The 16,105-nt window shown below is 36.3% G+C and overlaps 1 pseudogene; it reads left to right on the plus strand.

The window, feature by feature from the left end:
• The first annotated feature begins 391 nt into the window (after window positions 1-391).
• Window positions 392-13,990, plus strand: LOC113055731 (LIM domain and actin-binding protein 1-like; annotated as a pseudogene).
• Window positions 13,991-16,105: the final 2,115 nt, after the last annotated feature.

Raw genomic sequence — 16,105 nt, forward strand, 5'->3', positions numbered from 1 at the left:
GATCATGCAGCTACACGGACGTGAAAAGTGTATGATTAAGTATGAGGGTAAACAGGAGTTTCCCCATAAGTGTATCAATGCAATGGGAAAGACCATTCAACAGGGACAAGAGATTAATTTATTTAATGTGATTTAGGATTAGCAACATATCTGAGTATTTTCCATTCAGGTAGCATTAAACTATGATCTATGGACAAGTGTGACATGGGCCAAGCCGTCACATGTTTTAGATGTTAAAACATTGTTTATTGTTTAGAACCTTAGGCCAAACTATTAGTTAGAATGTTTGTTGTACACAACACTAGTTTCAGATTTATAAATGCTACATTTTACATGTTTGCTGTTCCATTTACTGTTTTGTGTTTCATTTTTGATTTTCTGTCTGGCGGAGATGGATGCAGGGCCATTTAGCAGGAAACAGTGGGCATCACAGTCGCTACGAATCACAGCCAAAGAGCTCTCATTGGTTGGGAGTCGTGGCAAGAACAATGCCATCACTGAGCGCTTTTCCAAGTAAGTGATATTCACTTTTTCTCTCCACATTATCAGTGCTTATTACATGGCTATGGGGAATATTTAAAGAGGAAAAAAATTGTCTTTATTTGTAAAGATTGTCTTTATGAACAAAACATGTAGGAATAATAGATTTTTGATGGTTTTATTTTCATACTGATTTTCTGCAATTATCTAAAAGCCACTGAAAAATCATTTTGACTTTTTGTTGAGGAAACCAGGGTGATGCTAATTAAAAAGAGACACAATAAAAAGACAACCTGCATTGCTATTCGGATTTTTATTAATTAGAAATATAATGAAAATGGTACAACCAGTTTAAAAATTTTACCATTTAAAGTCATAACATTTAAATATCAACAAAACCACTGAAACTTTATTTTACGTTAAACATGTATTTTAAGGAATGAGTTGTATTGTTGTCAAAATGGTTCAAAGCAGTGAGCCCAAGCATGGTTTTAATTGTTTTATTTCAACACGAAGCCTATACGAATATTGTCTATAAAAGTTTTAGCCGAAAGACTGGGGCAATGATTATAATTTTTTGTTATTTAAGTGTTAACACTCCAAAAAAATAAAAAATAAAATAAAATAAAAAACCATAAAAAATGTCATATGAGAAAACATCATATCTGCCAATGGTAGCTGGGATATTTGGCAGATTTTGGTAGGCTGAATTTTATTTTGTTTTGACAACTCCCGTAACACTGGCAAGTACACAGATAATTACATTGAAACACTAATTATAATATGAGTAACTCTTACTATTGCTAAAAAATAAAATAATAATAATAATAATTATATATATATATATATATATATATATATATATATATATATATATATATATATATATATATATATATAATACATTCAATTTATAGTAAAAACAGTTTATCTACAACACTGGTTTGCTGACAAAATTCTTATTGCCTTCAAATGGAAGCAAAGAAAGGAAAGCTGAAAATTGCTTGCTGCTAGTGCCAGTAGGGGGCAGCAATCTACCATGTAGATTTGGGCCAACATTGATTTTTTTTCTTTTTCTTTATTTTTTTCACTTCAGGGCCTTAAGCTTTGAACAATTAAGCGGCGTAAATAATCTGTTTCCATTCAATGTATTTGTTTTGAACTTGTTTTGATATCATATCACTAAATTATTTTTGAGCTTTAAGAATTCACTAGTGATCTTTCACCTCTTGGGCAGTTCTTATTATTTTTCTCAAGTGTGTATATCTTTGCCTTTAGTGTCATCAAAGTATTTTTCAAAGAGGTTTCCAGGTTTCATCTGATACTGAGCAGACAAATATAATCCCACACAAAACTCTATGTCAGATGGGTCAAGATACTACGACAAACAGAGATGTTTTGATTGAGCCATAGTGTTTTTACTTTTCAGGGAAATATATTTTTTTGTGTGCATATTAAACCAAAAGTGGAAAATGTATTCTAATGTTGATAAAAAATGAATAAATGAATAAATAAATAAATGTTTAGCTTGATTGTGATTATGAAACTTGACATTTACTTATACTATTCTTTTTCAGATATCAGAAAGCCGCAGAGGAAGCAAGTGCAGAAAAGAAAAAATCAGTAAGGTTGTTTAAAATGTTATTATTATATATATTTTTTACTTACTAGAATTTAATGTAATGGAAACTATTTGTAATTTAACTACACACTCTTGGATGTCCAACCCATACGTCTCTAGACATTTTGTTATATAAAAAAGATAATAAATTCAACAGACATTATATGAGGTATGAATTTCCATTTCTGGTTTAAATATTTCTTAACACATTTAACTTTTAAAACATCAGAAACATGCAAACAGAATCATGACTAGAAGGCTAGTCAATCAGTGGTTTACTGTTAACTCCCAGTAGATAGTCATCTGGTTTATATTTTTTATTTTATTTTATTTTTTGTTTTTGCCTATGAGTTTACAGCCTTATGTATCCTCATTAAATAGTCAGAAAAGAGTTACATTTCATCACATGCATAATTTCCTGTATGCAGGTTTCACTGCAGGCGCCTGTTAATCATCTCCCACCCCTCTATCTCACACTTCCCCCTTTCCTTTCACTTCTCTCTTTCCTTCCTTCAAGTGGGCTGTTCTGTTGAGCTTGACTAGTTCTTACAGTTTTCTTGCCTTCTGCACATCTGGTAGAGCTTTATCACTGATGTCCAGCGCCCAAGGAGATCGGAGAAAGCAGAACAGAGAAAAGACATAAAGAGCACCCTGTCCATCCAGGTCTTTCCTCTCATCTCCCACAACTTCTCTTTCTGGGGTCTTGTTTCAGCACGGTTTCACGAAGACTGTTGCATGAATGCAGTCCTCTATCTACTGAGCCCGAGTATACTTAAGCGAGACATTTTGCGGAAGAAAACAGCCATTCTTTGTTTGATTTGTCTATTTGACAGTTTTAACTCCTTAAACACACATAAGAAGAGTTTGGTGTTGGCCTTCTGCTCGACATGTTGATGGCAGTAATACACATAGTGATGTAATACACTTTGAAATAAAATCAAAAACAATAACTATCAATAAGTTGATTAATGGATTCTTGTACTAAACCGGTGATGTAACAATGTCTGGTGGTTTGACGAAATGAGAGTGTTTGGGGGCAGTGTGTCAATATTCGGTGTTATTTGGCAAGCGTCCTAGTGATTAAACCCTGACTGTGTTTATGTGGAGATGTTTTAAACAGCAGTCCTCCTGGATTGTTGTCGTAGTCTTGTGTGGATGTATTGTTCCATATCTCATCATGTTCAAACATTTGCCTGTTGCTGTGGAGTTGAATTACCTTGACACATCTGTTCCATACAAAAAATCCTAAAATATTTACATTCCGTAATTTTAGTGCTTTAACAAACTTATTTCAGTTAGTTGTCAAGGTAACATTTAAAATGTTAATTTAGTTATCTTTAGATCTTATACTGTATTTATATTTATTTCAGATATATTTTAATTGACCAACTAACTAACTAACTATTTATTGATTATATTTATTAATGCAATGGTTATAATGGTTTTGTTTAAATTCTTGAAAGGAGCTTTGAAGACTATATAAAACCACCCTCGATAACAGTTCTCCAGTTTATCCATTATAATTATCCATTTGGGGGGGGGGGGGGGGTTATTCTGAAGAATATACAGTTTTACAACATACAATATTAATGATACATGCAGAGCAGGAGAGTATGCAATTTATAACCTTTCTAAAGGCGGTCCCACACCGGACGAGAAGCGCCGCATCGCGTCGCGCCACATGTAGGACAACTCAAGGTATCGCACACCGGACGCGTACATTCTATATGCGTGAGCTCATTTTCGCAGCAAGATGGGAGAGTTTTAACTTCATCTATTATTATTATTTTAAATATATGATTTTAATTGATAAATCGGCTCCTCAGCTGTGTGTGGCACCTGTGAGCCTGACAGCTCGGTCTGCTTCCTGCAAACCCAGCAGTCCTCCAGAAGCACCTGCTTCCTCCAGCAAACTCATGCGACAGCCCAGCCTGACTCAGGAGTCAACCTCCCATGAGAGAACTACAAAAATAAAGCCAGAAATGGAGACTAAACAAACAAAGTGTGCAAAAGAGGATGAAAAAAGTATGACTGCAACCGATCCATGTTCCCCTGTGGAGAAACCAGCCCTCAAAAACCTAAAAATGAAATATGAAAAAGGCAAAAGCAAGGTGAGATAGTTACATATGAATGTCATTACCTCTCTCTGCACTCTGCATATTTAACTTCCTGGTTCTTTGTGAAAAAAGCAACAACAACAACAAAAAAAGCAACAAAAACATTAGTTGTATTTTCTACATTTCAAATTTTTTACCACTTAATCAAAGAAAATACATCTAAAACTGTATTTTGCATAAAGCAGATGCAGTCTACTTAGGACAATTCATTTTACATTTTATTTTATGGTAACTGAACACAATTTCCATGCAAAATACTAATTACAGCCCACCGCAGCACAAATATCCTGAGAGGCCACACCCAAGTTGAAAGATTTGGAGGCCGCCATACTCCTGGTCGAGTGCTCTCTGACCCCAATAGGTGAACGGAGGCCAGAGGACCCGTAGTCTAGTGAGATGGTCTCGACCACCCACCTACTCACAGTCTGCTTGGTCACCGGAGATCCTTTCTTTGCCAGACCAAAGCAAACAAACCGCTGATCTGCCTTATGCCATGGGGCAGCTCTGTGTACGTAAGCGTCCAGTGCTCAAACTGAACAGACCAGATTAAGCCTTTTTTGGCCCTACTTCCTGGAACACAGACAGAATGCCTGAAGTACTATGGACCCTGGCGAAGAAGTAGGCACCTTAGGCACATACCCCACCCTCGTGTAAAGGAGCGCCCTAACCTGCCCTGGAGCAAATTCCAGGCATGATACAGAAAGAGCCTGAAGATTCCCGATACATTTTAGTGAGGAGAAGAAAAAAATATACTGAGAAGAAAAACTTGACTGAACTGACTGAAATGGGTTTAAAGGGGGGATTGCACAAGCCCTCCAGCATCACTGCCAGGTCCCATGAGGCACGTTAGTGCACTGCGCTGGCCTTACCCTCAGGGTACCATGTAGGAGCCTGGCCATTCTCATCAAACACGAGTGCTGACCGTGCATGCTCAGCTCCTAAACAAACAACACATAGATCATGTGAATCTCCTGCCACCAGATATCGTGGGCAGGGAGGAACACAACGTCTGAAATGCCATTCGCTTGCCATAGAATTTGACTTCGCTTTAGACATACTTAATGAAGTGCTTGTGGACTGACAACAGTTAATAGGACTGACACATACTAGTCAAATACGCTGCTGAAGAGCAGAAGGTAACTTGGGCTCTGCCAGATGTACTTTTATACTTCCTGGTTGCTCACGTCATCTGACTTGTGACGTCTCGCTGCTCCATTGGACTGATTTTACATTTAATTCAAAACGCAGCCACGCGGGGGCATTCCCAAAGCATTTCTCGACGTAGCTTGAGTTCCTGAAGGGGAACCTCTGTTATGGACTCATACATCACAAACTGTGCCATTACAGACAATGAATGTTTTATTTGACTTTGGGAGATGAGTAATGTTCAATATACTGTAGACATTTTGTACTGTAGACATTAAGTAGTCCTCAAATGTTTTTTTTTAAAGAACCACATTTTTTTTCTATAAGAATATAACTGATGCTTTAGTGTTATCTGATGGTATGGTTATTACTAATTAACTCAGTTAAACCTTTTTCAAAGTCTGTCTTTCTGTGCTGCAAAACCATAATAAGCATACATTTTGACATTTTGATTAAATTTAATAAAACATATCTGTATCTATAGTAAAAAGATAATTTGTCCAGTGTAGTGTTCTTTTATTCATTCAAATCAACTTACTTTTGTTTTTCCCATTTGCTGCTGATAGATTCACAGACTGTGCTGAAACCATCTTTGATAATGGAAAGATATTTTTTTTTCTACATTAGCTGTTATTATATTTGTGTTTACATATATGTATACAGTATGTTTTTTTAGCACTAGACCTTCAATTGTTTACACTTATTCACTTACTGTTTTTGTGCTGTTAAACCATGGAATCAGTCTAAATTTGATCACAATGTGTGTTAATTGCTAGTATTCAGATGGAGCGAAACAGATAGAAGCTTTACAAAAATGTCTTAGTTCTATATGTGTACTGTCATGCTCAACTTGGTACACGCAAAACACGTTATGCCAAACACAGCTATAGAATTCCCCATGTGTTTGCTTCATGCTTGTGTTGTATGCCATTGATGATGTCATGGCACTGGTATGCACATAAGCTTGTTCTTTAAACCAGATCTCTGCAGGAGTACAAAGCCTTCAACAGACCACACACCGTTTGTTTATCCATTTGTCTCCTTGCTTTTTTCCCTCGCTGATGTAACCTGGTTTATTTAAACATGTTCATGTTCTAAATGTATCCATCGCTGAATGTTAAATTTATTTAATTATTTATATTAAAAATGATTTATTATTTTATTATTTTTGTTCACTGCGAAGATAATTATCTTAAAAGGATTGGCACTACCTATAAAAGCTTCAGAGGTTATTGAAGACATTACAGTTGATGTTCCAGTGGATGCAAAGTATGTTGATGTCAACTTTGTGCTATTACCTTCGACACTTACATGTGAATACCATTGTTGTATGCTCACTACAAATTCTGTGTCAAATTTTATAGGCAGATGTTTTCAATCTGTCACTGGTTTACATGGTTTGTACTTAATTCCTCAGGTGCAAGCAGACATGAAAAGCAGCTCTGAGGATGTGGACACACAAATGGGCAACAAAGGTAAATAGTAGAAAACATTCAGTCAAAACAAAGACTAATTCACCTGTCTGTATGATGTCTAGTTCCTGAAGGAAAGTAAGTAAATAAATGAATACAGAAATAAATAAAATCTTTCATAGGTACACCGAGTCTGAAGCGCAGCGCCTCTATCAAGGACAGGATGGAGAAATATCTATTGGCGGTCACCAGACAGGCTTCTTTTACTGTGCCACGCTCTGTGAGTACATTTAATACCATGAAGTTTTTATTCTTGTGCATGCAGAATTTATTTAAGCATCGTCTGTTGTTTGGTCCTACATTACACCTTGAACTGAATGTGTATATGTTGGCTTACTAGAGTCTGTAAATCATTTTGGGGTTATGTACATTACCGGGTTCCCTGAGATGGGAACAGGACAAATCACATGTACATAAACACCAATTTTGATTGGCTACAGCAGTCATTTGATATCACTAGTGCACCAGCAAACTATAAAAGGCCCATATAAAGGTTCATCAACTTTAAATTGTCTGAAGGAAGATGCGCAATCATGCCTGAAGTATGGCAATAAGACACAGAATCCCATCTTCCATCTGAAATATACATAAACCTAGGCTGTTCCCTTTCGAAGGGAACTTTGACGCTGTCATGGTCTTGATGCTATGGGAACATTAATTCCCACTGTGCTCTACTGAATAAATGCCTGCTCACCTGCTTTGAAATTAAATGTAGCTGAAGTTACCATACTGATGTGACCAAGAACTTGGTGCCTAGAGACACAGAATACTACCACAGTTCATTACGCCTTAGTTGGGACACTCCCACAAACAGACTGGTTCAACACCAAATCTATATACTAAAGCCTCTAGATCAGGGATCCTCAAATCTGGCCCACAAGATCCACTTTGCGAATCAACGTCTTCAGGATCATTAGAAAATCACAGGTAGGTAAGTTTGATCAGGGTTGGAGTTAAACTCTACAGCGCATTGGCCCTCCAGGGCAAGATTTGAGGAACCCTGCTTTAGAGGCATGACCTAACCAGGGAGGCTTGAGCTACAGCTGCGGATGCCAATGACCTCCAATCTGGAAGGGGCAGACTACAACACCATTACCTAAGATGTCCCCAGGCCTTAGCATATTAAAAAGCTCTTAAAAGCAACCCAACTGAAGTGAAAATCTACTTTAACATCCAATTACAGGAGAAAGCGAGTTATCCTCTGCTCTATCCACTGTCTGCTCAACCATCAGTCCTCATAAGAGGAAATAGCAAAAGCATTCTCAGAAAGTCATAGTTTGCTGGGCTTCACCAGCATGGACTACTGCTAAGTAAGCCTTGCCCACCAACTGCAGTGTACTGTAGTTTGACATGGCTTGGAGGGCAACATCAGGGGCCACACCAGGGGAGAGATTGAGATAGCAAATCATACCCATGACAAGTCATACCCATACCCAACTTCTCATACCCATGACAAGTCCCCTCACATTTGAATAATTTGAACTATCAAAGGTTACTATGGAATCTGGGGTATGATTTCCCCACAATCTCAACTCTTTCTTGTGGAGATTGGAGAGAAATGCTCACTAGAAGGGATCATTTATGACTAAACACTAGACTAAATTAACTAAATAAAAACACTAAATAAATTAACTATATAATGTCCATTACAATGCTAAACAACAATAGTGTTTTGATTAAAATTAACTGCTTGATAAGAATGATGTACAGTAACTGCAGAGTTAAAGAAACTTCTTGCCACAGAATCATCCTTTCCTGAACAACAAATCACACTGCAAATAATAATAATAGTTACTTCCAATCGTCATGGGCATTATATAGAGTTGGGGTACTCGAACTTGGACTCGGACTCGAGTCCAATTTTGAATGAACTCGGACTTGTCACGCACTCGGGTGAATTTGTACTCGGACTTGACACGGACTTGAACATTTTGGACTCGGAAAATATTCCGAGTACAGTCGAGTCCGCGTGTGTAACAATAAAACCAGCATAAAATTGAGATGATACATTAATGAATGTCTCCCCTTATGTCATTTTACTGCACCACACCGGCAGGCAGCAGTAGCATATCATCTCATGCTTGCAAACGAAACACACGCATCACTCACTGGATATCAATGTGGATTAGTGATGGGAAGTTCGATTCTTTTCCGCAAACCGGTTCTTTCGGATTTTACGGTTTGATTAAAAAAAAAACGGTTCACTGGTTCTTTTACATTCGACGTAATGACTGGCATTGGCGATGTCGATCAAACATTCAAATATATAAAGTCACTAATCATAATTTCAGTCAGTTAAAAACCTCATAATCATGAAAAGTTTACAATTAAGTTTTGCAACAACACACCCAAATACAGTAACTGCAATAATGTGCATATGAGGATTTAAGTATTGAAGATATAAAGTAAATTAGGTGTCATCAGCGCAGAAACCATGATCCGCTTACTATACATAATCCATTGCGATGTATTTGTTATTAATTGAACTTACGTTTCGTCAGATTGCCCTTAATCCAAGCCCTCGGTTTACCCGCACTCATAACATTAGCAGAGAATCAGTTCAGAATCAATCACCAAAAGAATCAGTTCGGTTCAGACGCGCTGTGAGTCAGTCGGCTTCATGCTGAATCACGCATGCGCAGTATCATCAGCTCCTTGGTTCTCGAATCGGACGCCTCTGAAAAAAAACGGTTTTCGGTTCAGTTTACTGATGATCCGAAAACCGATGCAACCAATTCTTGACTCGAAATAGAGAATCGCTCAAACTGGCACATGCTGCAGTTCAGTATCATCAGCTGCTCTACTCGTGTTCATGTTCTGTTTACTACAAAATCAATTTGTGATTGTGTCATCATTAACTATAAATACAGTACGGATATTTCATAAATCATCCCTTATTCCTATTAAACATGGAGTCTTTAGAGTCTTAATTGTTGTCCAACTTCCCTGAAAACCCCTTTGGCCCATACATAATCTACAATATACAAATTAGAAACATGCATCTAAAAAAAAAATATATATATATATATATATATATATATATATATATATATATATATATATATATATATATATATTAGTTATTTTAGCACACTTTCCGATGTTTAACGAAATACTTGAAAAATTACACGCATGCGCAGTATCATCAGTTCATCGGCTCTCAAATCGGACGCATCCGAAAGAAACGGTTTTCGGTTCAGATGCAACCAAGTACCAAAGACAGCAGCAGCAACCAACAGATGCTGCACAGCTCAGCATTGCAGGATTTGCAAGACTAGATTTGACCAAACAAGCAGTGCTACTTTATGATGCAAACTCTCCCAAGACAACAGGAAATTCATAATGCCATCATTAAGGATCTCATCATTGGCTGCACTTTACCTTTGTCAAATGTGGGGGAGAGGCATTAAATAACTGAAATGTCAGCTTTAATTGGAGGACAATATAGTGTGATACAATAATAAAACAGGTTCATTTGTATTTTCATGCACTTGTAACACAATAAAACCTTTGAAACCTTTTTCTGTTGACATAAAATAAAAATGTTCAATGGCAATGACTAGATGTAACAGTGGTATTTTTTTATTAAATTTTTATATTGTCATTGGTTTAATGGGTTGAAAGGTTAAAATATTAATAGAATGTAAAAATTTACAATACCAATTTATAATCTTTTTTTTAATTTAATTACTTTCTGGACTCGGGCGGACTCGACTCGGACTCGGCCTTTAAGAACTCGGACTTGAGTCCAACTCGGCCCCTTTTGGACTCAGACTCGGACTTGGACTTGATGTTTAAGGACTTGGTCTTGACTCGTACTCGACAAAGGTGGACTCGGACCCAACTCTGGCATTATACAATCAAGAATTAGAAGATAGTAATTGTAGCAGAACTGTAAATCCCTTAGGGTGAGAAATGTGTGGTAAAACACATATAACATACAAATGATGTTGTTTTATTTATGCATGATTGGATTATTTTTAAAGTACACTGATTTGGATTGATTGTCATTTGTTTCAGGCAAACCAGTCAGAAACAGAGGTTCCCTGCAAGGAACATAAGGATATTTCGCCACCTGTTGGTGATGGACAGATAGTGGTACAGCCATGTTTCCTTCTAAATCTAAGTGAATGTCTCATGGTGTTATAATAATGTTTGTCAAAATAGTAAATTGTTTAAGATTGAACAAACTCCTATTTATTTTATTAATTGTTCCTCCTTTGTCTCTGATTTGATACAGAGCACACTCCCTGGGTCAAATTGCACAAATATCAATGGTGAGTCCAATGTTTTCTTACAATTCTATACTGAAACCATGAGCTGATTTTATAAATAGTGAGTTATGTTATATGCACACATGCCTTTAGACTTAAAAACTATGCAAGCTAAAAATATTATTCTCTAGTCCTAACATGTCAGCCCTCCCTCTAGAATTGTCATTGTCTTGCAGTATATGAAGCTTACTTTTTTTGTAAATTTGTGAATTAAGGGGTTTTATGATGGATGGATGGACTGAAGAAGAAAAAAACACTATGAAGAAAATGGTAGGCCAGAAAGATGTACTCTATATAGTGTACAGTATGTAGTGATCTGCCATTTATTTGTGTTTCCTTCAGGAGAGCATGTACACACAAGCCCCAGTGGAGCAACAGTTGTATCAGAGAACAAGGACCCTCCTAAAGAGACCAGGGTCTGTGGCCTACGCATTAATTTATATTAATCTAAAACAAAATCTTATGGATTTTATGTTCATACAAAGATTTAATTCTACCTGGAGAAAACACTTTTATATTTAGCTAATGATAGCTAATAGTCAAATACAAAATTAAAAATAATACAGTTTGTCCGTGGTAAAGTATAGAATATGAACATTAAATTCTTTAAAAAATGTTGGGACAATCTGCTAACTGTTAGTATGGAATACAAGATTTGATACCATAGAAATCTAATATTTATACTAAATACTGAATTTCTTTGCTGATGAGATGGTTATTATACTTCCCCTCCGAACAGAAATTTCACCTGCCTGTCCAGGAAAGATGTGTATCCTGCCAGAAGACTGTTTACCCATGAGAGAAACATGTTGCCAATCAGCAGATTTACCACAAGACTTGCTTCCGCTGTGCATTTTGTACTACAAAGCTCAGGTCAGTTTTTATTTTAAATTACTTTGATCTCTTAAATAATATTCTGGGGTTTCAATACAACTTAAGGGATAGTTCATCCAAAAAATGAAAATTCTGTCATAATTTACTCTCATTACCCTCATGTCATTCCAAACCCGTAAGAGTTTTGTTCATCTCCTGATCAAAAAGGAAGATATTTTTAATGAAATCTGTGCGATTTCTGTCCCTCTATTTTTAGTCTATGTAGACATTTGGAAAAAAAAAAAAAAGACCAGATTTGCCAGTTCCTGCAGGTTGTGTGACTCCATGAAATGTCTTCTACCAAGGCACCTGCAAGCTCCCAGACATTTCTGGGTGGTCATATGGTTACACATGGTTTGTCACAGCAAGGGCAGTCAGCTGTCTTTAAGTCTCCCTGTAGAAGGACCTGTTCAAGGAGGTGAACAAAAAGTTTATTTGGATTTTACAAAATTATCTTTAAAATACAGCATCCAAAAAAGAAGAAGAAAAAAGAATAGTTTATCACAAACAATAATTTTGGTTTGTAAAAATATTTCATAATGTATTACCTGTTGTTTCTACTGTTATGTTTATGTTCTGCAAAGTTGGATTTACCATGAAACATTATGTTGCTGAATAATACAAACAAATGCATACTGAATAAATGTGTAAACAATGCTAATAATTTAGTTTTAATCATATTAATCATATACATTAATGCATTCATTTTGAGAGCCTTAGTCTATATATTAAAAGATTTAGTCAATATTAGTAAATACCTACTGAGGTCTAATTTTAGATACCCTTCACATGGCAGTAATATGTCTTCTTTTGCGTCTCGTTTATTTCAGTTTGGGGACATATGCTTCTCTACATGGCAATATCTACTGTAAACTTCACTTCAGCCAGCTATTCAAGACTAAGGGCAACTATGATGAGGGCTTTGGCCATCGACCACACAAAGAAACATGGACACCACGAACAAACGAGGAAGAAGCTGAGGAAGGTGAAAACTCAAAGCCATTTGTGGAAGACTCTTTGTTAGTGAAGCAAACAGAACAACTGAGCCCTAAAGTGGAGAAGTCACGACTGGCCAAATTCACTGACCTGGCTGCAGTTCCATAGAAAAAAAATCAAGTGACCAGTTCCACAGAAAAACCACAATCCAATTCTGTGGAAACAAGAAAACTGAGAGTTGCGTGGCCACCTCCTGCAGACAATGATGAAAGCTCCAAAGTCTCCAGTCCAGCCATTGAAGTTGGAAAGGGTTCATCCAAGCTTTTCAGAGCAAAGTGGCCTCCAGAGGAAGAAGCTCCACCTGCACAGCAGATCCCTGAAAGAGCAGAACTGAGAAGTCTGCGACGTAGTTCCTCACTCAAAGAGCGGAGCCGTCCCTTTTCTGTGGCACCAAGCTTAGCATTATCCAATGCTTCAAAACAAGAGTCACCATTATTTCACAAGGTTGCTTTGGTCAGAGGAGGTTCGGTGGAGGATCTTCGTTCATGTTCAAAAGTGAAATCAGACAAAACTGAAGTGCAAAAGGAGGCAAAAATCCCAAATGAAAAGACAAAGGACAGCATCAACATATCCAAGGAGAATGTTAAAAGTCCAAACATACTTGATAGAAAAGACAAGATGTCCCCTTCTATTCTCAAACAGACACAACAAACAAAAGAGGAAGTTCAGCCACAACAAACAAAAATTGAAGTTGATCAACAACAAACAAATAAAGAGTCCCAGACTCAACTAACAAAAAAGCAGCCTGAGCTAAAACAACATGAGTTTCCAAAAGGTCACGTGGAAGATGAGGAAAAACCGGTGAAATGCTTAAGCACTTCTCCTGAGCTCCAGTTCTCCCAAGACATATCCTCTCCAACTGTAGAAGAAAAAGCCCTTAGGTCATCTCAGGATGTGGGCTTCTGGGATGGAGAGGAGGCTAACGAGTCCCTGACTGTAGAGGAGATGATCAAGAGGAATCGTTGCTATGAAGATGAAGATGACGAGGGGGAGGAAGTGGCAATAGTTTGATCATATATGTCTTCAATCCCTTCTATTTATTACTTTGAAAATATTGCTGGTATAAATTCAGCATAAAAAATACAAGTATTTTATAATATTTTACCCTCGTTCTATGGTACTGTACATCTTTTCTTTAAACTTAATTCTTGAAACATGGAAAGATCACAAATTTTCTGTATTTTTTTTTATGTTGACATTCATGTTTTTCTTTTGATTGCTGTAAGAAATGACTTGTTTCCAAAAAAAAAAAAAAAAAAAAAAAAACTGAAAAATTACTTTTATTGTTCCTTAATCTAAACATATTTATGGATGATTCCAATTTCCAATAAAATACATTATTTCAGTTTTCTGTTGAATGACAAAAGTCTTTGAGAGTTTTATGTGTAATTGTAAATATTACATAAAAAGGTGATATCTTTAGTTGTCACACAGTTATATGAAGCTTATAAATCCTTTATAATATTGTCATCTAGATCTGTGCTTGAGAACACCTTAATCAATTCAAAAGCAAGACCTGAAGTCTGAGTCAAGATTGTGACTAAAACAAGGTGAATTGAACTCATAACTGAGAATGTAACTTCTGCAAGGTTGGATTTTGACAATAAATATAAATTAAAATTGCTACTCAGCATAAACTACAAATGATTCAAAACCCAGCACAACTCGTCAACAATATCCCCAAGAAAGCTCAAGAAAGAAAGCTCTTGCCAACTCTGGCGAGACAAATAAGCAGCTGCTACTTCAAAAAACAGTAGGCATTTTAATGTAAGACAAAATATTTTTTGTTAGTTTGAGAAAGTGAGCATGTGAGTTCTGTACACAAAGTAAAATACATATGATTACAATATAAAAGTAACTTGATAGATAAATGGTTACATTCACAGTGATTATGCTTGATCAATTTTTATTTTGACCAATAAAAATCTTCCACATATTTCGCTCTTTGAGACTTACTAATTCTCATTTTTACATGTCTTGAGTGCAGCTTCATAATTCAGTCTCATCAGTTATCACTACATAGTAACTGAATTAAGTCACACAGTTTTATCACCAATGACTTGATTATGTAACAACACTCTGGCGGAGCAGCAGGACCCAACCTCTCCCCAACAATAGGAGGAAGTAAAAGATCCTGTCTCCTTAATCCATCATTTCAAATAAAACAATGTTATAAGCATGAGTGTGCAATTGGTTCAGCACTTGCTTTTGGTTTTCACAGTTATGTAGTATACAACAGAAATAAAAATTCAAAACATAAAACATGTAACATCACAAAAATTGCATAGTTGATCTTCAGCCCAGATACTTTACACAACGTAGAGGTCCACCCATGGGCAAAGCTTAGGCTAGCACTTACACTCAGGGTATGGTTCATCTTTATACATCTTCTTCATGATTCAGTTATATGAATTATATAATAACAGATTATATACATTATAAATAACAGTTTTATCTCGAAGTAATAGTAGTGCTGAGGTGTCATGTATCGTTTCTGAGGATGCTAGATTTTACTTTCTGCTAGGTCTAGCATTGGAAGGTAGCTATCGTGTTGACTGAAATCTTCCATGGTTTTGTTTCTGACGAGGATAATGAATTTAATGCACAAAAATTGCCTGCTGTTGAATTAGTTAGACACTATGCATTGGTTTTGTCGTCATATTTGGTGAGATAGCTAACGTGATTTTCATGGGGCTTTAAAAAAAAAAACCTTGACCCCCGTTTGTCCTGGCGCTCGTCTGAGGATCTGAACTTAGCGAAAGACAATTCACTGCATTTCCACAACTATGATTTTATCTGAGTTACACTATGATATCGTTAATGATGTATTTCAAATATCTACTTATTACCAGGCTTATTATGCATGTGCATTGAAGTTTGAAAATTTATCTAATATGATACTTTAATTAAATTGGATGTTTTGGATACCACCATTAAATTATTGTTTTTATTATTATTTTACTGACATTAAGTTCAACTGTTAAGCCTACTTATAGACTATGCCTCTCTTGGCGCTATGCATGTAAAACACCCCAAGTAGCAAGGTTTTTATTTATGGGAGGAAAAAAAAGGCTGTCTACTGGCGCCAAGTAAGCCTCTTTGGATAACTCTGTTTATTTAGATAAT

This window comes from Carassius auratus, chromosome 36, assembly GCF_003368295.1.
Source record: "Carassius auratus strain Wakin chromosome 36, ASM336829v1, whole genome shotgun sequence".
Taxonomy (NCBI): Eukaryota; Metazoa; Chordata; class Actinopteri; order Cypriniformes; family Cyprinidae; genus Carassius; species Carassius auratus.